The sequence below is a fragment of the Hypanus sabinus genome, chromosome 2 (assembly GCF_030144855.1).
Source record: "Hypanus sabinus isolate sHypSab1 chromosome 2, sHypSab1.hap1, whole genome shotgun sequence".
NCBI classification, from domain to species: Eukaryota; Metazoa; Chordata; class Chondrichthyes; order Myliobatiformes; family Dasyatidae; genus Hypanus; species Hypanus sabinus.
Window position 1 is genome coordinate 48,934,783 of NC_082707.1, and position 21,822 is coordinate 48,956,604.

At 38.9% G+C, this 21,822-nt stretch overlaps 1 long non-coding RNA gene across 2 annotated transcripts in view; it reads right to left on the bottom strand.

Annotated features, from left to right (window-relative positions):
• Nucleotides 1–351: 351 nt before the first annotated feature.
• LOC132404680 (uncharacterized) overlaps nucleotides 352–21,822 on the bottom strand; it is a 60,355-nt gene continuing 38,884 nt past the window's right edge. Inside the window, exon 3 of one of the 2 annotated variants that reach the window (XR_009515642.1) lies at nucleotides 352–410. This is a non-coding gene — a long non-coding RNA (uncharacterized LOC132404680). Of the gene's footprint in view, nucleotides 411–19,547; nucleotides 19,859–21,822 lie in introns of those variants that run through there. The other variant, XR_009515643.1, reaches the window with a different exon arrangement.

A 21,822-nucleotide genomic window follows, 5' to 3' on the forward strand; every position in this document is an offset into this window, starting at 1 on the left:
ATGACATGTTTCCATCTAGTCAGATTGTCAAGGTTAAGAGCTATTCAAGGCCACTGTCCAAAGCTGAATGCAGCCTCCATAGATTTATATCAGGAAAATTATTATAATGTATCAATGTGCAATTTTACATGTTAGTGCAAGGTTAGGACAATGATTTAATATCATACTGGGGAGGGTATGTGTGAGAGTTTTCTTGTTTTAAAAGACATTCTTTAATTGTGATGAATGGCAGTTCAATTATTCTTAGTTTTTCATAACATTTTTTCTAAGTATAGAGTGCTTACTGTCCATATCTTCCAACATATTGGGGCATACCTTTTAATAAAAGTAAACAAGAGAAAATCTGCAGATGCTGGAAATCCGACCAATATACACAAAATGCTGGAGGAACTCAGCAGGCCAGGCAGCATCTATGGAACAAAAGTAAAGTCAATGATTCAGCGTGAAACCTTTTGGCAGGACTGAACAATAAAGAGAGATTCCTTTTAATAAAGAGGATGTCAGGAAATGAGGAGGCTTGACCCAAACACAGAGCAGTGGAGACAATTTAGCAATGAGCAATAACTTTAATAATAAGCTGGAAATAACATGCCATGAGGGACCTCAAAACAAGAGAGAACAGAGAATTACAACTAAGTAACTGAAAGCTTAGAGCAACTAACTGAGGCAGGGTGGTTTGATGGGTGTACAAGATCTGTGGATGAGAGCTGGGTTTAAATAGACTGCAAGTGATGAGATTGAAGTGAGTGGTAGGTGACTTCTGGGTAGAAACTGGGAAGTGTCTGCCAGTGCAGGCCTGAAATGAAGTTAGTGTACCCGGAATATTGTGCACGGTTCTCCTTGCTTACCCTATAGAGAAAGTACAATATAATTAAAGAATACAGATTATCACCACAATCTGCTCTGTTTGTTTGCACATAAACTACATGGAAATCTGTAGATCAGATAGATTAGCCTCAGACTCAGAGAGTGAAAATGTCACAGGAAAAGCCAAATGAGTGTTTTTTTTTTGCTGCAAATTTGGCAGGCAATCAGTGAAAAACTGAGGTGTCTGGCAATAGCAGCTGAGTGCCTCCTTTTGAAATTTAACCTGTTTCCAGAGTATTATTGGCCATTTTAAATTGAGGAAAAGAATCACGTGCATTTGAGCTCCTTTATAAGATTGACTGTGAGCAGCTAAAGCACCACCAGTCATCAATCATATCCCTTGCCCCCAAGGAACTGCTGCCATTTCCACTACTCTTTATTTACACATGGTTGAAGATGGATAAGTAGCCCTTTGGGAACAGTGCATCAGTGACTTCTTCAATGGAAATGGACATGATGCTTGTTCTGAAAAATTCATTCACTCCTATCCCAGCTGACCAAAATGAGAAAGAAGGACTAGAATCTGCAAGCTAATGCTGGCTGCTCAGAACAGAACCATCAATGTTAATCTGCTTAAATGGCAGTAAGACCAGGACATCTGTTCTGGTGCTGTCAGACACAGTAGTCTTGGACTTGCAGATTCAGAACTGCAAGTCCAGCAATGGGCTCCACAGCGTCAGAAATAGAGTAAGATGGATCCCATGGTTTACTGATTTCAATATGCATTGCAGGCCTAATATGAGATTTAAAATACAATTTGTTTAAAGTTTAAATTGACTTTTGAAGTTTAAATTACTTAAGTTTAATAATTTAAATGTCTCATGGTGTCTTGGCTCAATATTGGATGTTAGTGTAACGTGTTCAACTGTACCAAGACCAGGTAAATTGTGATGTGGGGTTCAGCAATATAATATTCCAGGTGGATACTGGATTAGCATGAATCACTCTAGTGTGAAATAAAAAATAATTTGTACTGTCATTCACAAGTATGTTGCAAACCTTGTGCAAGTATTTTGCTCTGCAACATCGTTCTGATGGACATCAATCCCCTTCCTCCAAGGTGAGCCTTCCCACTGATAATCCAATAGTTAAATGTTCAACTTGTTTGTCCTGCTTCTTCTCAAAAATATGTTATGCTGCTATATTAAATTTATCTTGCAATTATCATTTTATGAATTCTATTTAGGATGGTTTTGAATTTGACATGCATCGTCATGTATGCACACGGTGCAACAAGGGAAATTGAAGCATTCATCCATTCAACGACAGCTTTAATTGCTTTTTTCAACCCACTTGCTGAAAAATCTTACCATTATTGTAAAGCTACATTGGCAGAAATTAACTTACATCAGCAGCATCCAAATGAGGTTTAATCACAAGAATTTCAATTTCTTATTGGTAGTAAGATGCTTCTAAAATTAGAATCAATAAGGGGCAAAACTTATCCTACAAAAGAGATTGAAAGGCTAGGCTCAAATCCTATTTTGTTGCATCAATAAAAAGAGTGGAGATTTCCTCATCAAATATAAAATTACAAATTACATTATAATCCTTTCCATCATTGATTAATGAAAGATATTTCCTTTGCAAATACTTATACCACAGTGTAATTCATAATTCAAAGTCCCTTGGAGATGTAACTAATCAATAAAAACGTTACTTTCCACAGTTTAATTGGTTCTGTAAAAAATTTAAACTGAGGAAATTGTAGAATTTTCTCAAAATCACAAACAATTATTGAGAATTTACAGGAAATCAATGTTTGAATTATACTAGTTGCATTGAATGCATGGTTTCAAGCATCATAGGCCAAGGAAGTTATTTGCACCATTTTTCCGTGTTAGAATGTTAGCAATATCTAAATTGACCCTATGAAAAGCTTTTTGAAAAACTGTTTGAAACAACTATTTCCTAATGTGCGATAGTGGGATCCCTCTTGCAAAGCCACTCTGCTTAACAGGGCAATATTTAGACCCATATTTCCCATGGTAGTAACAGTTCTCTATTCAGCTCTAACTTCAGATAAACAAATATCATAGCACTCCTTAAATAGACTAACCCAAGGGCCTTCACAATCTCATCCCATGAAGCAGTTTCAGCAGGTTGCCCTCAAAATTCAATGTATAGAAATACCAGAAGGAGTTAAGCAAAAAAAGAGTTGTTTTACTCCAGAGAGGCAACACAAATGTGAGCTTGATCAGTCTGAGGGGTGTTCTTTTAGTAGGTTATGAAGAGCTCTGTCGATGAATAGAGGGCAAATGAATCTGACTTTTCAAGTAATTTTCAATTTTAAATCTTCAACATTATGAAAAGTGAATTCTTCTGTTCAAGAAAATCATCGATAATGATTCAAATCAATGCGGTTGAAAATCTTGGTGGAAAAAATTTTGGACATAACATCCATACTAATGAATAGACTTAACTCTGTCAGAAATATGTTAATGCGATTGTCACTTCTGCAGTGACATACAGCTTATGGTATGAAAATCAGGCCTTTCAGCCCATAATATACCTATTACAGACTATTAAGATCCTGCCCTTTCTCGTCCCACTTTCCAGCAATATTATAGTATTTTCCAGTGCTGTCTTCAATATCTGATAAAAACTTTGAGAGTGCCTGCCTCCACAATCCTCTCAGGCAGTGACCACCAGATTTCAGCTACTGTGGGTGAAGGTCTCTGATGTCCCCTTCAAATCTAATGAGCTTTACCTTTAAACCTGTGCCTTCTAGTAATAGACACTTCTAGTCAGGGGAAATATTTCTTCGACCCTTGCCTTTGTACCTCATTGGGCTCCACCCTCAGCCTCCAGTGCTTCATGAAATCAAACTCAGTCTACCCAGTTTCTCCTCACAAATAAAACACTCCATCTCAGAACACATCTTTGTGAATTTCCTTTGAATCTTCTCCAGTGCAATCCAATTACATATGACACTGTGCAGACAAACTTATAGGCCACTTTTTAATATATGTGAAAATCACTTATGAAATTTTGCTCATGAGCACACAGCTGGGATAGGAACAAGTTGTAACCTACTCAAACTATTTGATTAATTGTACTCAGATTATAGATATTTTTGGCTATTTATCATTTTTCCCTACTTTTTTCTTCCATTTATTATGAGCATCTTTACGATAATGTTCTCATGTTTCATTTTGCTCAGAGGGAGTGTGATTTTGATGTAGTGGCTAGCTTGACACAATCTTTCAATGTGCCTGTCAGATATTGCAGTCACACTCATTCTTTTGTGTGTGAGTCTTCACGCACCTTTAATTGGGTCATGTGAAAGATTCAACAGTAACGATTTTATCTTTGGTCAAATAAAAAATATGTAGATAACAGCAATCTGTTAGATATCTATTATCTGAAGTGTCATGGGTAGGCAGTCAAAAACATAGCTGCTTATTTTCTTCCAAATAAATTCTTAGTTTATTACCATGCTTCATACAAATCAATCAAATCTGCAGCTTTGAAATTCTTGGTCGATTTTTTTTAAAGAAACATGTTCTGAATGGTTTTATTGATTCAAGATGAATTTGCTTCACAAACACCTTAATCTGAAACTAATATGACATTAAATAGATCAAGCTATATTCTGGAAAAAAATTATTATGCAGTCACAATTTGATTTTTTTTCAAACAGTAGGCTATTTGTATTGAAATGGTGAAATCCACACTGTTATTGAGTCTTAATCTCTGCACATTGCTCTTGGAGAACCTGGTTTCCATCACGTTGCTTGTCGAGCAGTATTTTCCTATAGTTTTTTTCTCAGTGAGTCATATCCGAGTGCTAACTGAAAGGTAACAGTTGATTTTAGTTGTACCACATGTTAATGCTTTTTTCTTCTGCATCCCTTTAATCTGCTAGATGATATCTCACTTTCGGCTCAGGTTGTATTTTGTCTCTCCAATCCATAAATCATGTTCCACCTCAAACTGTTTGTTCACTTTTGCGGACTGATTTTCCTCTCCAGTCATTTTTTTAAAACACTAGCAAATGCTACAAAATCATGTAAAGATAATGCTGATCAGCACAGTTGCAAGTGGAGAAAATTGTGCACAGATATTTTCCATTAGATTACCTTTTGATAAACGATCCCCTTGGAATGAGTGACCATAACATGGTCGAATTCCATATTCAATTAGAGGATGAGAGGGTTGGATCTCAAACAAGCATACTGAGCTTAAATAAAGGAGGCTATGATGGTATGAGAGCGGAATTTCTTAAGATGGATTGGGAAAATAGATTGAAGGGTAGATCGGCACTTGGTCAGTGGTGTATATTTAAGGAGTTATTTTACAACTATCAAGAAAAATATATTCCACTGAAGTAAAAAGGGTGTAAAAGAAAAAATAGTTATCCATGGCTAAGTAAAGAAATAAAGCAAAGTATACGACTAAAAAGAAAGTCATATAAGGTAGCTAAATCTAGTGGGAAGATTGAAGATCGAGAAGCTTTTAAAGATCAGCAGCAAATAACAAAAAGATTGATTAAGAAGGGGAAGGTAGATTATGAAAGTAAATTGGCGAAAAACATAAAAGCAGATAGTAAGAGTTTTTATAGTTACATAAAAAGAAAAAGGGTGGCTAAAGTAAATGTTGGTCCCCTAGAAGATGAGACCGGGAAATTAATGGTAGGGGACATGGAGATGGCGGAAACGCTGAACAAATATTTTGTATCAGTTTTTACAGTAGAGGACACTCAAAATATCCCCACTTCTCTAGGGGGAGAGAAGCTAACTACGATTCAAATCACCAAGGAAATGGTACTTGATAAATTAATGGGACTGAAGGTGGATAAATCCCCTGGACCGGATGGCTTGCATCCTAGGGTCTTAAGGGAATTGGCGGTCGGGATTGTGGATGCATTAGTGATAATTTTTCAAAACTCGCTGGACTCGGCAATGGTCCTGGCAGATTGGAAAAATGCTAATGTAACTCCTTTATTAAAAAAGGGCAATAGACAGAAGGCTGGGAATTATAGGCCAGTTAGCCTAACATCTGTGGTTGGCAAAATGTTGGAATCGATAATTAAGGAAACAGTAACAGGGCATTTGGATAAACATAGCTTAATAGGACAAAGTCAGCATGGCTTTACAAAAGGGAAGTCATGTTTGACAAATTTGTTGGAGTTCTTTGAGGACATAACATATAGGGTAGATAAAGGGGAACCAGTGGATGTGGTGTATTTGGACTTCCAAAAGGCATTTGACGAGGTGCCACACCAAAGATTATTACTTAAAGTAAAAAATCATGGGATTGGGGATAATATTCTGGCATGGTTGGAGGATTGGCTTTCTAACAGAAAACAGAGAGTGAGGATAAATGGTTTATTCTCAGACTGGCAGTTGGTGACTAGTGGTGTTTCGCAGGGGTCGGTGTTGGGACCCCAACTCTTTACAATCTATATTAATGATTTGGAGAAAGGGACTAAGTGCAATGTATCGAAGTTTGCTGATGACACAAAGATGGGAGGGAGTGTAATGAGTACGGAGGACATTGAAACCCTGCAGGGGGACATAGATAGGCTGAGTGATTGGGCAGACATCTGGCAGATGAAATATAATACTGACAAGTGTGAGGTCTTGCACTTTGGCAGGAAAAATAATAGAGCAAGTTATTATCTAAATGGAGAGAAACTGGAAAGTGCTTCTGTGCAAAGGGATCTGGGAGTCCTGGTGCAGGAAACACAAGAAGTTAGTATGCAAGTGCAGCAGGTGGTCAAGAAGGCCAATGGAATGCTGGCTTTTATTGCTAGGGGGATGGAGTATAAGAACAGGGAGGTCTTACTGCAGTTGTACCTCACCTGGAGTACTGCGTGCAGTTCTGGTGTCCATATTTATGAAAGGACATACTGGCTCTCGAGGCAGTGCAGAGAAGGTTCACTAGGTTAATTCCGGGGATGGGTGGGTTGATGTATGATGAGAGGTTGAGTAGATTGGGACTCTACTCATTGGAGTTCCGAAGAATGAGAGGCGGTCTTATTGAAACATATAAGATTGTGAAGGGGCTTGATCGGGTGGATGCGGGGAGAATGTTCCCAATGATGGGTGAAACTAGGACTAGGGGGCATAATCTTAAAATAAGGGGATGCCGTTCCAGGACTGAGATGAGGAGAAATTTCTTCACTCAGAGGGTAGTGGGGCTGTGGAATTTACTGCCCCAGAGAGCTGTGGAAGCTACTACACTCAATAAATTCAAAACGGAGATAGACATTTTCCTGGATAAAAATGGCATTAGGGGATACGGTGAGCGACCAGGTAAGTGGACATGAGGCTAGGTTTAGATCAGCCATGTGATCTCCTGGGCCAGTTTTCGACAGCCTGGATGGGTCAGAGAGGAATTTTCCAGATTTTTTCTCCTCAATTGGCAAATCGTTTTTTTTCCCCGGGTGATCACATGGGTTTGGGCGGGATGAATAATAAATTAAAATGGGCGGCATGGTGCCCTGTTGGTTGGCTCTGTTGCCTTGTGGGATTCAGTGATAACTAGAGTTAAGATTGGATCAGCCATGTTCTTGTTGAATGGCGGAGCAGGCTTGAGGGGCCGATTGGCCTACTCCTGCTCCTATCGCTTATGTTCTTTTGTTCTTATGATACACTTAGATCCATTGCACTCTTACAGTATCCTCTATTTTATTGTTCATTGGTTATGCTTAAAAACAACCGGGAATGATTGGTGTTGATCCTTCTCTTCTTGAACTTTTGATGAAAGATTTGGAACAAGCCCAAGTGAATTACTGAGTTGTTTATCATCTTGGTTGATATCAGAAAAAATAACCGGCATAAGGAGTTTATTCTAAGATTGGCACAAAAGAGTGGCAATGCTGGAATCTGGAGCAACACATAAACTACTGGAAGAACTCAGCACTTCCTGTGTCTATTCTAAGGGTGAAGGCTGCTGTCCTTTGATTGGGACCATGTGAAACTATGGTCAGGAGTAAAAGCAGAAAATTCTGGAGAACAATCAGCAGGTCAGGCAGCACCTTTGGATAAAGAAGCATAGATACTGTTTAGGCTTCCAGCATCTGTTGGTGTTGGTTTTCACTGTTGGAACAATATTCTGGGCAGAGAGTTACAACTGACCACTGAGCTTGATTAAAAAACACATTTTACATATTATAGTTCATCACTTATGATGTTGCTCAGGATGTTACAACAAAATGCAATGGTCAATAGTGACAATACTAAAGAGAACTTTTATGTCCTTTTTGATGTATTAGCGATGCAGATTTTTTTTTCATCAGGAAAGCAGGGCTAGAAAATTAGGTCTGTAGTTTAGATGAGAATTTTGTGACTAAAGACACAACATTAATAAAAATGAAGTACTGGTATGTCTAATTATTTTTTAATGCAAAATGTGTGGTGGTGAATATTAGCAAAAAGATATAGCGATGTCTCTAACTCTTTGGAAAATAAGAATGTAAATGTGTTAGAGCAATATATTAACCTGGGGTATAATTAGACAAATTATTTTTGGTAAAATCATGGTTAAAAAGACTATTAGAAAAGCAGATGCTTTACTGAAGTTCATTAGTAAATGGATTAAACTGAATAAAAGAAAACTCTTGCTCAAGCATATAGAGTCTCAGTTAAACTACACACAGCATGCCTCATCACGCCTATTATCTGAAAAAGAAATAGAGGACTGGGGAAAATGTAAATAAATTTTTATATGTGTTATGGAATTCTACATTTAGTACAGAAATATTGAAGAGGCTGGAACATGTAATCTGGAAAATGAAAAGCTGATGATAACTTGAATAAGATTCTGGCCGTTTTGTGGACTAGACAATGTGATAGTTATGGGTAGAATAAGATTCCATACATATATGATGAATACCAATAAATTTTTTAAAAGTTCAGGAGAAATATTTTAATCCTATGTGTGATTATTATGTAAAGTTCACCAACACAAAAAATAGTTGAGGCAAGTATGAAATCACATAATCATAGAAATGTATGACAAATAAAGGAGATTGTAAGGTCTACCCTATACATACCAACCAACATAAAGGGGTATTTAGTTTAATCCTGTTTCTTTGTTCTAGTCCCAGATTTTTGAATTTATGGCTCTTCTTCTTCATGCAAAAAGATTTTATATGTATGAGACTTCCCGACTGGGAGACCTCAGTCAGTCTGGATCGGGAGCAGCATCTCCAACACCATCACACTGAGCACGGGGACTCCTCAGGGCTGTGTATTCAGTCCACTGCTGTTCACTCTGCTGACCCATGACTGTGCTGCAATACACAGCTCGATTACCCACCAATCGTGGTGGGTCTCATCAGCAGGAACGATGAGTCAGCTTACAGAGAGGAGGTGCAGCGGCTAGCAGACTAGGGCAGAGCCAACAACTTGTCTCTGAATGTGAACAAAATAAAAGAGATGGTTGTTGACTTCAGGACAGCATGGAGTGACCACTCTCCACTGAACTTTGATGGCTCCTCCATTGAGATCGTAAAGAGCACCAAATTTCTTGGTGAACACCTGACGGAGAATCTCACCTGGTCCCTCAACACCAGCTCCATAGTCAAGAAAGCCCAGCAGCATCTCTACTTTCTGCAAAGGCTGAGAAAAGTCCACCTCCCACCCCCCATCCTCACCACATTCTACAGAGGATGTATCGAGAGAATCCTGAGCAGCCGCATCACTGCCTGGTTCGGAAATTGCACTGTCTCGGATTGCAAGACTCTGCAATGGACACTGAATTCAGCTGAGAAGATCATCGGGGTCTCTCTTTCTGCCATTACAGACATTCACACCACACACTACATCCACAAAGCTAACAGCATAGTGAAGGACCCCATGCACCCCTCATACAAACTCTTCTCCCTTCTGCCATCTGGCAAAAGTTACTGAAGCATTTGGGCTTTCACAACCAGACTGTGCAACAGTTACTTCCCCCAAGCCATCAGACTCCTCAATACCCAGAGTCTAGACTGACATCTACATCATTTATTATTACATGGAAATTTGTCCTCTATTGTACCTATTGTCTTGTTTATTGATTATTTATTTAATAATTAATTATTGTACTGCCCTGCTCTGTTCTGTGCACTTTATGTAGTTCTGTTTAGGTCTGTAGTCTAGTGTAGTTTTGTGTTGTTTCGTGTAGCACCATGGTCCTGGAGGAACATTGGTTCATTTTTACTGTGTACTGTACCAGCAGTTTATGGTCAAAATGACAATAAACAGCGACTTGACTTGACTTGACTTACTGTTTTTATCAACTATTAGACTGTTAATTACAGATGCCTTACAAAATCTTGGGTTAACAATATTTTCCTAAACTCCCTTCTCCAAATCATTTAGTAAAGACTTTGATCCAAAATGCTGTCTCATTGTTAAAAAAAATAGATCCTTCCTATTCACCATTTCTAGACTTCTCAGAAGTTTATAATGATGAACTTCACCGGAAACTCTCATTGTTTCCAGTGGTCCATATTGACAAAAACAACACAGTGAAATCAATTTCTCTTCATGACTAAAATTCTCCAGCCATATTTAATTTCTTGCAAATCGACCTTGTGTTCAATCAGATAATTTCTATATAATTTCTATTATGTGGTGAGCAGAACTATAACATGCCATAAAACAAGTTTCTTTTTATGCACTTACTTCCCTTCCACAAAGCCCTCCACTTTTTTTCATCCATTTGCTTATCTTAAATGCCCCTAATGTGATTGCCTCCACCTCTACACCCAGTTGTGAGTTCAATGCACTTACCACACTTACCAAACCTATCTTGACATTCCTCCTATAATTTCCTCCAATCAGCTTAAAATTGTGCCCTCTGATATTACCTATTTCTGCCCTGAATAAAAGCCACTCTATCTATGCATCATCATTTTATATGGTGTTATCAAGTCAACTTACATTCTATCCTCCTTTGCTTCAAACAGAATAGTCCTAGTTTGCTCAACCTTTCTCCATAATCCCACAGCATGCTGGTAAATTCCTCTGCACCCTCTCTAAACTTCCACATCCTTCCTTTAATGAGGTGAGCAGAATTGAACACAATACTCCATGTGTGGTCAAACTAGAGTTTTATAGAGCTGTAACATTACCTCATGACTCTTGAACTCAATCCATAAACTTTCTCAACCACCCTATCCTCTTGCACGGATATTTTGAGGAGCCTATAGATGTGGACATCAAGACTCCCTCTGTTCCTCCAAATGTCTAAAGATCGTGCCATTAATCCTGTACTCTGCCTTAAATTAAACTCTCCAATATGTTTCATTCACACATTTCCAGATTATACTGCATCTGCTACTTCTCAGCCCAGCTCTGTATACTGTCAATATTCCGTTGTAACCTACCACAGCCTCTACGCTATCCACAACACCACCAGCCTTGATGTCACCTGTAATCTTACTAATCCATTCTTCTACTTCCTCATCCAAGTTGTTCTAAAAGTCACAAAGAGTAGGCATTCCAGAACAGATCCTGTGAAACACCACTAGTCGTGGAAATCCACTCAAAATGCATTCCATCTACTACCATCCTCTGCCTTCTGTGGGCAAGCCAATTCTGAATACATGCAGCCAAGTTTCAGTCGATCCCATGTGTCCTAATTTTCTGAATGAGCCTACTATGGGAAATATTGTAGAAGGCTTTACTAAAATCCATATACACTTCATCAATGCTCTTACTATGTGTCAGTGCACTACTAAGAAGCAGCATGAATAGAATAATCTGTTTGCTGAGAAGTTAGACGTGTGCATGAGAAAAAAGAAGGAATGGAAGGCTCTACCTTTAAATTAGAAGTTATAAAATGTGAATTGCGTGGATATTATATGCTGGCACAGAGCAGTGAAACTGAATGACCTTCTTTTTATTTTTGTATAAGCTATCTTTAAGATCTTTTTTAAAATACTGACTGGCCTGATTTGGAAGGTTTCGGATTTGCAGAATGAAGGCTGGTGCTGCAGCAGCTCCAAATTTCATGGGTTTGCACTCCTAAAGCATTCTGGCTCAGTTAAGCTCAGATTTATGAGGCACGGTGCCTGTTAGGATCAACTTATTACAGCTGGAATTGAAGAGTTCCCAGCCCCAACTCTAGGGGATTTTTGAAGAGATTTCTTTGGCACTCTGCCTGTCTGTATTGGAATTGTTTCTCATTGTTTCTTGTAACCCACCAAGAGATTTGCAGGAACACAGCACAAAGCTAAGTTGGAATGCAAGCAGTGGCACGCATACAAATGATATCAATAGAAAAATAGGTAAACTGAATGAATAAGTCAGAACATGACAAATGGAACACCATGTGAAAAATGTGAGCTTATCCATTTTGATAGAGAAATACAGAATCGCAGTGTACTTTTTAAATTATGAGAGATTGGGAAGTGATGTTGATCATCAGTTCCTGGGTTTGATAATATACCTGGCATTGGGGTAAACATGCAGGTTCAGTGAGCATCAAGGAAGGCAAAATTTGCGTTGATCTTTGCTGGCAAAGTGATGCAGTATTTTGATGTGTTCGCACTCAGAATGTTAAGTACATCATTGATTTCCTTACTAACAGAAGAATATAATGGTATATAGAAAGTTCAATGAGGATTCAGCAAACTGTTTCGTGGGCTGGTATATCTGGCACATGAGGAGAGATAGTTCTTTAGAATTTAGTAAAATGAGGTGACCTCAGGTGAGGGGCTGGATTCATCAGTCCCGACAATTTAAGTGTCCAGTATATGTGGTAATTAGCATACAAGCACAAAAAAGTAACTTAAACTTGATTCATTATCATAAAATAGAAAACACAAATATATGCAAAATACTATATATCAAGTCACAGAAGTTTCTACAAAGATTTCTGCAAGGCTTAAAGATTTTGGGGTTCATGATTGTTAGTCGCCACGTAATTGTGGCTGTTGTCTGAGAACTACGATTCACTCATGATACCACTCTCGGGACCTGGGCACAGATCGCAATCTCCAGCTCTTGGTGAAGGAAAGGAAAGCCAGGAAAGGCACCCCCCAAAATACAAGTTTCACAAGTGCAGAGATACAGAGACAGACTCTATTTTTTCTCTCAATGGAGCATCATGCATCCATCAACACAGTCCTCATACCATAAATCATTTTAACTTCGTGATGGTCACTCCTTGCATTCGTTAAGCTTTCAAATGGGCATTAATGTCTACATATAAGCAATAAGACCAAATCTAAAGGTTAATCCATCAATCCAACTATTAAACCATTTTATTAACATTCACATTTTAATGGTGCCTGATCCTAAGAAAGAATCCAACTACTAGCAACATTCTACAGATTATAATAGTGCTTACTCACTAACAGACACACAGACCCCACATTGTATCAGATCAGAAAGAGCTAAATTGTCATTTTGACTTTCCAGATATACATCAAGTATTTTACAAAGTCTAATATGACGCTCCTCACGGAAACTTACTTAATTCTCAGAAGGCTCAGTGGGGAGGATGTTTTCTAACCAGAGATCTTTTTTTTAAGTGATGGGTCATTTATCACTGAAGTGAAGAGAAATTTCTGCAGTGAGAAAAGGGGTGAATATTTGGAATTCTCTCCTGGAGGACAGAAGCAGCTCAATTATTAATTTAATTCTAAACAGAGATCATAGGCTTTTGGATAGAACAGCATAGGTGGCTCGTCATGCTTGAGTCATATTTTTTCAAAAAAATTGTTCATTTAGATTCTTTTGAAGATAATTTTGAAGATCATTATGGGAAGGAAGTGAAAACTTTAAAGAAGATATAGAGGAGAATTACCAGAATGCTGCTTACATTAGAGAACATGTCTTATGAGCAAAAGCTGACGGAGAATAGGCCTTTTCTCTTTGGTATGAAGGAAGATGAGAGGTGACATGATTCAGCTTATAAGTGGATAGAGTGGACAGACAGTGCCTTTCATCTAGGGTGGCAATCGCAAATACCAGAAGATATTCTTTTAAGATAAATGGAGGAGGGTTTTGGAGAGGTCAGAGGTAACTTTTTTACAGAGTAGTAAGCGCCTGGAATGCACAGCCACGAGGGTTGGTAGTAGCTGATACATTAGGAACATGTGGGATGTTCTTGAGAACATCTCTACCCTCCCCAACATCTTCAACATGGGTACCACCCCCCCCCCCCAGGGTTATTTGCTGAGCCCATAGGTGATAATCTTTTTAAAAATTCTCTTGTGTGCCATTTTGATCCGAGATTATTATTGATTAATCAATTAGTAATATTAGGAATTTTAAGGAAAGTGGATGTCCTGTTGTTTATTTACATGTATTCATTGTTTACTATTAATAAAATGATAATAGTGACATTTAAATAAATGGAGCATTTTAGAAAACTGTTCAAAATTATTAATAGTAACTTGTTAAAAAGACGATTAAAATAACATAATTTACGATTACCATTCTTGTAACAATTTACTATCCAAATACTTATGAGTACACCAGGTCTACAAGGATTTCCAAAGTTGTCATCCAAAGTTATGTGTTCTTGCAACTGTGCGTCAGCTCCATATTATTGATTTGGTGTGTTCTGACAATTTTTATTTCAGCTCCTCCTACCTTCTCTGGGCCAAAGCAGTAGCCCCTATTTATGCTTGCCTTTTTGCTAGATGAGTGGAGTAATCCATGTTCCAAACCTACACACTCAACACCTTCTCTGTTATACTGGCAAATGTGCTAATGCTAAACCTGCACTCATGTGGAGCTCAACAATTTCATTAACTTTGCTACCAAGTTCCTGCCAACCTCTCAGTTCACTTAATCCAACTCTAACACCTCTCTCTCCTTTCCTGATCACACTGGCTCCATCGCTGGAGACAGATTATCCACTGAAATCTTCTACAAACTCATTTGACTCATACATTCACTTCAATGATTCCTCTTCCCAACCTGTCTCTTGCAGGGATGCAATTCCCTTTCTTAGTTCCTGTATGTCCATTGTATTTGTTCTCGTGAGGATGCTTTCCACTCTAAGATTCCTGATCTGTTCACCCTTTTCATGAAACGTGTCCCCACCCTACTGCTACCCATACAGGGATCTCCACAATTTCCTGTATGCCTGGCCTCACCCAATTTCCACTTAGATATAACAAATACAGAGTTCTCTTATTCTGTACCAACCACTCCACAAGCCTATGCATCCAACATATCTACCTCCAGAATTTCTGCTATCTCCAATGGGATTCCACCACTAGACAACATCTTACCTTCCGTTCCATTTCTCTCTCACCAGGGATTGCTCTCTCTGTGATCCCTTGTCTGCTGCCCCTCCCGCCAATGCACTCCAGACATTTTTCCTGCAATCATGCTATGTGATACACCTGCCTCTACTTCTCTTCCCTCAGCACCATTCAGGGCTCTAAATAGTCCTTCCAACAGAGACAGTTCTTCACATTTGAATCTATCAGAGACATTTACTGCATCTGGTGCTCCTGCCTTTACATTGGTGGGAGCCAGGGTCTCGGCCCAAAACATTGACTGATCATTTCCCCGGCTGCTGCCCAACCTGCTGAGTTCCTCTAGCGTGTTGTGCGTGTTACAGATTTAGGGGAATTGCTTTGTTGCGTATCTTCGGCGGGTGCTAACACATAGACTCAATAAGAAGGAAAGTGTGTCACTGTCTTTACTTTATGAGGAGGTTAAAGTTCAGATTGTCACCTGCACTTTCAGAGATTTCTATGGTCATACTTATGAAAATATCTTGACTGGTTGCATCATAGTCTGGTGTGGCAATTTGAATGTGCAGGAATGCAGAAAGTAGTGGATTCTTCCCAATACATCACAGGCATGTACCTCCTCAGCAACAGTGGTATCTACAGGATGCAATACCTCAAGAAGGCAAAATTTATCAAAAATTCCCACCATCCTTTTGCAGGTACTATCAGACAGGAGGGACACAAAGCTGAAGTCTCCACCTCCAGGTTTAAGAACAGTTACTTCCCTTTAGCCATTCAGTTCTTGAATCAACCAGCAAAACCCTGATCACTACAGTTTGACAGGACCATGACCACTATGATCACTTTACAATGAAGTGGACTTTTTATTTTATTCTCCTCCTCTCCTTCCTCGTAAAGTGGTGGATAATTTCTGTTTATGTAGTGAATTCTGTTTATATGATGCCATGTGCATGTGGTGCTACTGCAAGTATGCATTTCATTGCACTTGTGCTTTAACATACTTGTACATATGACAATAAAGTTGGCTTGACTTTGTTTCTTGCACCAGCCAGGATCTCCCAGTGATTAGCATTTCAATCATTTTAATTCTGCCTTCCATTACCACACTGCCATATCTGTCCATGGCCTCCTGTACTACCTAGTTAGGTTAAATGCAGATTAGAGAAGCAGCACCTTGTATTCCATTTTGACAGTATCCAACCTGACAGCATGATTTCTCTAACTTCTGGAAGCCACTCCCCTCTGTACATTTTCCCTTATCTCACTGGGTTCCATCACCCTATCTCTCACCTTCTCAATATGCCCATCACCCACAATTTTCTGTCACTAGTTCACTTCACCACTTTCATCCTTATACTTCACTTTCTTCTCTGATCAGTTACCATCTTCTTCAGTTCCAACACATCCAACAATCATCTCCAAACTTCTTGCATGATCCCTACTCTTCCCCCTCCCTCCGCTGCATCCAACTATCATCTATCAGCTTTTGCTAACTCTCTTTTCCTCCACTGCTTTATGCTAGCTATCTTTCCTCTTTCTATCTAGTTCTGATGAAAGCTCTTGACCTGAAATATTAACTGTCGATTTCCATCCAATAGATAGTGCCTATCCCACTGAGTTCCTCAAGTTTTTGTCCATTACCACAGATTTCCAGCTCTTGCAGTCTCTTGTATCTCCAGGTGACTTTGAAGAGTCTATCCCACTGTATGAAATATCCTGCTGGGTCAGGAAAAAAATACAGATGGAAAAAATGGTGGCCTTGTCTGAACCTCCCTTGTCCTCTGAATGAATAAGTAGATAAAACACTACCACCCAAATCTTAAAACTGCCCAACTTTGTAAGTAGTATCTCTCATAGACTCAGGAGTAAGTAGACTCAACTTGTATCAGTTTTCATATTGATTTACTCTAGTTTCTAAAATATAGCACATTTCAGGACTTTAGGGCAGCCCAAGACATTGCATAACCAGTGATATACTTCTTTGAAAATATAACCACTGTTGTTATCTATGGTACATTCTGTCTAATGTGCATACAGCAAGCTGTCGGGCACATCAATGTGAAATGTACATTAATAGCCCAGAGTTTTTCTCCATCTGTAAGGGAAACTTGGTCTGAAGTTGTAAGAGCAGTCTGTGCCAGTGGTATGAATGTTAGAACAAGCTCATACATACACAAGTGTTGACAAAGACTTTGCTTCTTGCTTCAGTCCTGACATTTTGGGGTGGTGGAGAGGTTGTTGAGGTTGTCCATGGTATTTAAAGGAAGGAGATTATAATAAGCAATTCTATTGAGATCCAATGATGAGGCTGGGACAGTTGAAAAGTCTTGTAGGACATGAATACTACAAGCACTGAGAAGTTAAGGAGTAGCTGTTGCTTGGTGTTGTGAGGGAACAGTAAAGTAAGTCTTAGAATCTACCTAACGGTAGATCAAATAATCAGACTCAGTCAGTCACAGATTAAGTAAGACTGGCCTTTCTAAGAATCATCTTCACTATTAACAACATTATTGTGCAACCTCCGTATTTTGAAATAAGTCAGTATACACCTAAGTCCAATAATTAATCAATAAGAGTAGTGAATATCATTACCAAACCTGCTTCATTGGTATAGAGAAATATTTTGAAATTGAGACCTATTTCCTGCAGCCTGCTGTACCCTCAACCTTACTGTGTCGTAATTCCACTGATTAGGATTTCCTGCAACTATATCGTTTCTAGAAAAAAATAAAACTACTCCAAAACTTGTTAGCAACTAAAAGATATACTATACTGCAAAAAAAAAAAGAACAAGATTAATAGCTGGCTTTTCTGATCAACTTTCAATTAATATCCATTAAAAATAGTCCACAGGCGCTTAAATCAATTGGTAGTCAATCAATTAACCATCCATTGTATTCAGTACATTGGACTATGCCGTCAGATATAATTAATCAGCAATACTTAAATACCCTGTAGACCTACTGCTAGAATCTTCAACAGCCTGCTGTGAAGTCAGTGTTTTACATTGCCAAATTTATGCTATAATATATCATTGCCAAAAGTAAGACTGCTCTCAGTTTGACAGTTCTGAAATGGTTTTACCAGATGAATGAAAGTAACCAAACATATTTTCTTGAAAGGTCCTCTTATAGAAATGTCTCATCATGGCTAATAAAATTAGCACTATCTGTAAGCCTGTATAGACATTAATTGTGAGGTGTTCTCTTGAACTGAAATTCAGGACCTTTGCCTACAATTTCAATATTGAAACTAAATGTTCATTTTCCTGATCCAGATTTTTCAGCAATTTTTCCCTCCATATGTTGTCTACATATAATTGAATTTCTGAACTTTTGATGATGGCATGGGTATACTTGAATGAAACAATCCAAATGGCAAATTGCCGGATTATTGTGGTTTATTGGTGGAAATTAAAGGAACTTGCCTTTCAAAAACCTGCAAATGACTCAACTAGCATAACATTCAGTGATTTGATATTGCAGCAGTGATTACCAAACAGTAGTTTCACATTTTAAAGTAACTCCAACCTTTAATCAGTGACTCAATGTTGATAGCCAATAACTTTCACTTGGGCATCCAACCAACTGTGCCTCTATAATTGGTAATGTGATGTCAAGTAAATTACATAATTGAACCATTAATCTACAAGATTAAAATAAGAAATTTTGTATTTTGGAAACTTTGGATAAATATCAAACCAGTGCTATAGTTTCAGCAGTTTGGCGCTTGATGCAGAGCAGAAGTGCATTTCTTCATATAGGTTTGTTGAAGCTGAAATGTTGTTATAATGTTGTCATTAATGATCTTCTACAATTTAAATTGTGCTCATAAAAGTATATGCATTATTTTAAGTAAGTATTTATAAATTGTTGGGTTAGCCTTTGCATATCTGCAAGGATTAACTGTCTTTTTAAAGTGTCAGAGTTTTCAGAGTTGAGAGTCCCTGGAATAAACTACAGAAATAGAGGAGGTTCAATGAACATTATTTTTTTCTGGAATGATTTGCCGGAATATGCTTCAGCAATACAGTCTATTGCACTTTACATGAGCAATATGAAAATGTTGTCTCTTTGTCCTTTCATGGAATCCATTAGACTATATCTGTTTGAAGAACAATTGGAGAAAATCTCAGCCATTTTTATATTTTTAATTAATTTTATTTAGAGACACAGTGCAAAGTCGGTAGGCCCTTCCAGCCCCTTGAGCCGTGTTGCTCTACCAAACCCTGCCAACTCTGATTTCAACCCGAAACTAATCATGTGACAATTTACAATGACTAATTAACCACCCTGGTACATTTCTGGACTGTAGGAGGAAACCAGAGCACCAGAGAATCCCCATACATTCCATGGGAGGATGCTTCCCTGACATTATCAGTATTTGACAAATGAGGGACATGATCTACCAGTATTTACAGAGATAGTCTGATTCTGTTGTAGTGTATAGATCAGGGTTCAGCAACCTTTACCACTGAAAGAGCCACTTGGACCCGTTTCCCACAGAAAAGAAAACACTGGGAGCCGCAAAACCCGTTTGATATTTAAAATGAAATAACACTGCATACAATGTTTTGTTTTGCCTTTATGCTATGTATAAACAAACTATAATGTGTTGCATTTATGAAATTGATGAACTCCTGCAGAGAAAATGAAATTACATTTCTGCATGCAACAAAAACATTTTGAACTCCGAAAAAAAGACGTTGGGTTGAAGGTTACTTTTAAGTAAAATACTCAACGTCTATTTGAGTCCTTCTTGTATTTATGAAAAACGCCAAACTTAAATTTGCCGCCAGCAGCAAACCAAAAATAACGTCAGCCAGCTGTCAACCTGAAAAATAAAAGGACTATTTCACTGAACAATGAAAACATATGAATATACGTAAAATAATAGGCAATTAAAATATTTATCATACTTGTTCAGGTTGACTCACACCTGACAATGCAGTCGTATTCAGTAGGGATGGATCGATGCTTAGGGGACTGACCGGGAAGGATAATGTGTTTTTTTCCTCTCTGAACTCACAGAAGCGTTTCCCAAATGATGTTTGCATTGCGATGATTGCAGAATGTAAATACTCTGAATTTATCATGTCGTGACCTTGTTTGAACTCTCTCAAATTGGGGAAGTGAGACAATGTGCCTTTCTGTAAATCTCTGGCAAGCAACGTCAACTTGCGCTCGAATGCCAAAACATCCTCCAACATGTGCAGGGCTGTACGTCCTTTCCCCTGAAGAGCTGTGTTCAGCGTGTTCAGGTGCGCTGTCATGTCTACCATGAAGTGTAGCTTTTCCAGCCACTCTGGCTGTTCCAGCTCAGGAAAGTTGAGCCCTTTGCTGCCCAGGAAAGTTTTCACTTCTTCCAGACACGCGACAAAGCATTTCAGCACCTCCCCTCTGGACAGCCAGCGATAAAAACACGTTGTAGCGGTGTGCTACACGCAGTCAGTAAACTGCAGTCAAAATAAAAGATAGCTTTATTCGAACTAAACAGCCTTGCTTTTAAGCCTCCCTCAACCTGCCCCCCATGGGCGCGGATGCTGCAAAAGACAAGTACTCACAAACCCCCGTAGGCTATCTCCCTTAGCCGGAACGCTGGCTAATTGTGAGCCGGTTCGGATGTGTCAGGAAATGGGTCGCCACAACGTCTTATTTAGATTGTACAAGATCACCATAATCTTCAAATTTAGATTTACATTTCAAAAACTAACAAACTAACATAAAATACATTTTAATTAAATACTGACCATGTAGCGGTGTGCTACACGCAGCGCTAAAATTACGACACGGAGTCGGTAACTGCAGTCGAAGGAAAAAACTTTATTCGAAATCTTCAGCCTCACTTTTAAGCCTCCCTCAACCTGCCCCCCATGGCGCAGAGGCTCCAAAGCTCTGTGCTCGCAAACCCCCGTAGGCTATCTAATTGTGAGTCGGTTCGGATGTGCCAGGAAAAGGGTCGCCACAACCAATTATTTCCCAAAGCAACAGGGAGCCGCAGCACAGACGTAAAAGAGCCACATGTGGCTCCGGAGCCGCGGGTTGCCGACCCCCGGTATAGATCATTGGTAAGGCCACACTTGCAGTCCTGAGTATAGATTTCTTCACCCTGTTATAGGAAAAATATGGCTATACTGGAAAGAATGCAGAGGAAGGTTTATAAGGACATTGACAAGATTAGAGAGCCTGAGTCTTAGGCAGGTTAGGCCTTTATTTTTGGAATGTAGAAGAATGAAAGGCAACCTTATAGGGATTCTTAAAATTATGAGAGACTTAAATTGGGTGGCGGGGTGGAGATGTCTCTAGTAAAGGAGGGGAAAGGCGCTTTTTCCCTCCACTAACCAGCAGGTCACCCTCGGGCAAGGTTCAGGGTCATGTGATGACACAGGAGCAGGTAGTGAATAGCCATATCAGCAGCTAGTTCATATCACAAGTCCTGGTTATGCAAGCACTGACACCAGGCAGATAATCACTGAAGATGTACTGATGTGACTGGAGACACTGCCCAAAAGGCAACAATGGCAAACTACTTCTGCAGAAAAATTTGCCAAGAATAACCATGCTCATGGAAGGCCATGATCGTCCATGTCACATGACATGGCACATAATGATTACGATGATGATGGTAACAGTCTTTTTCCCAGGTTAGGGAATACAAAAGCCAGGAGCATATGTTTACAGTGAGAGGAAAAGGATTTTAAAGGGACCAGGCAGACAACTTTTTCATGCAGAGGGTGGTGAGTATATGAAATGGGCTGCCTGAGGAAGTGGTTGTGGCAGGTACAGTAATATCATTTA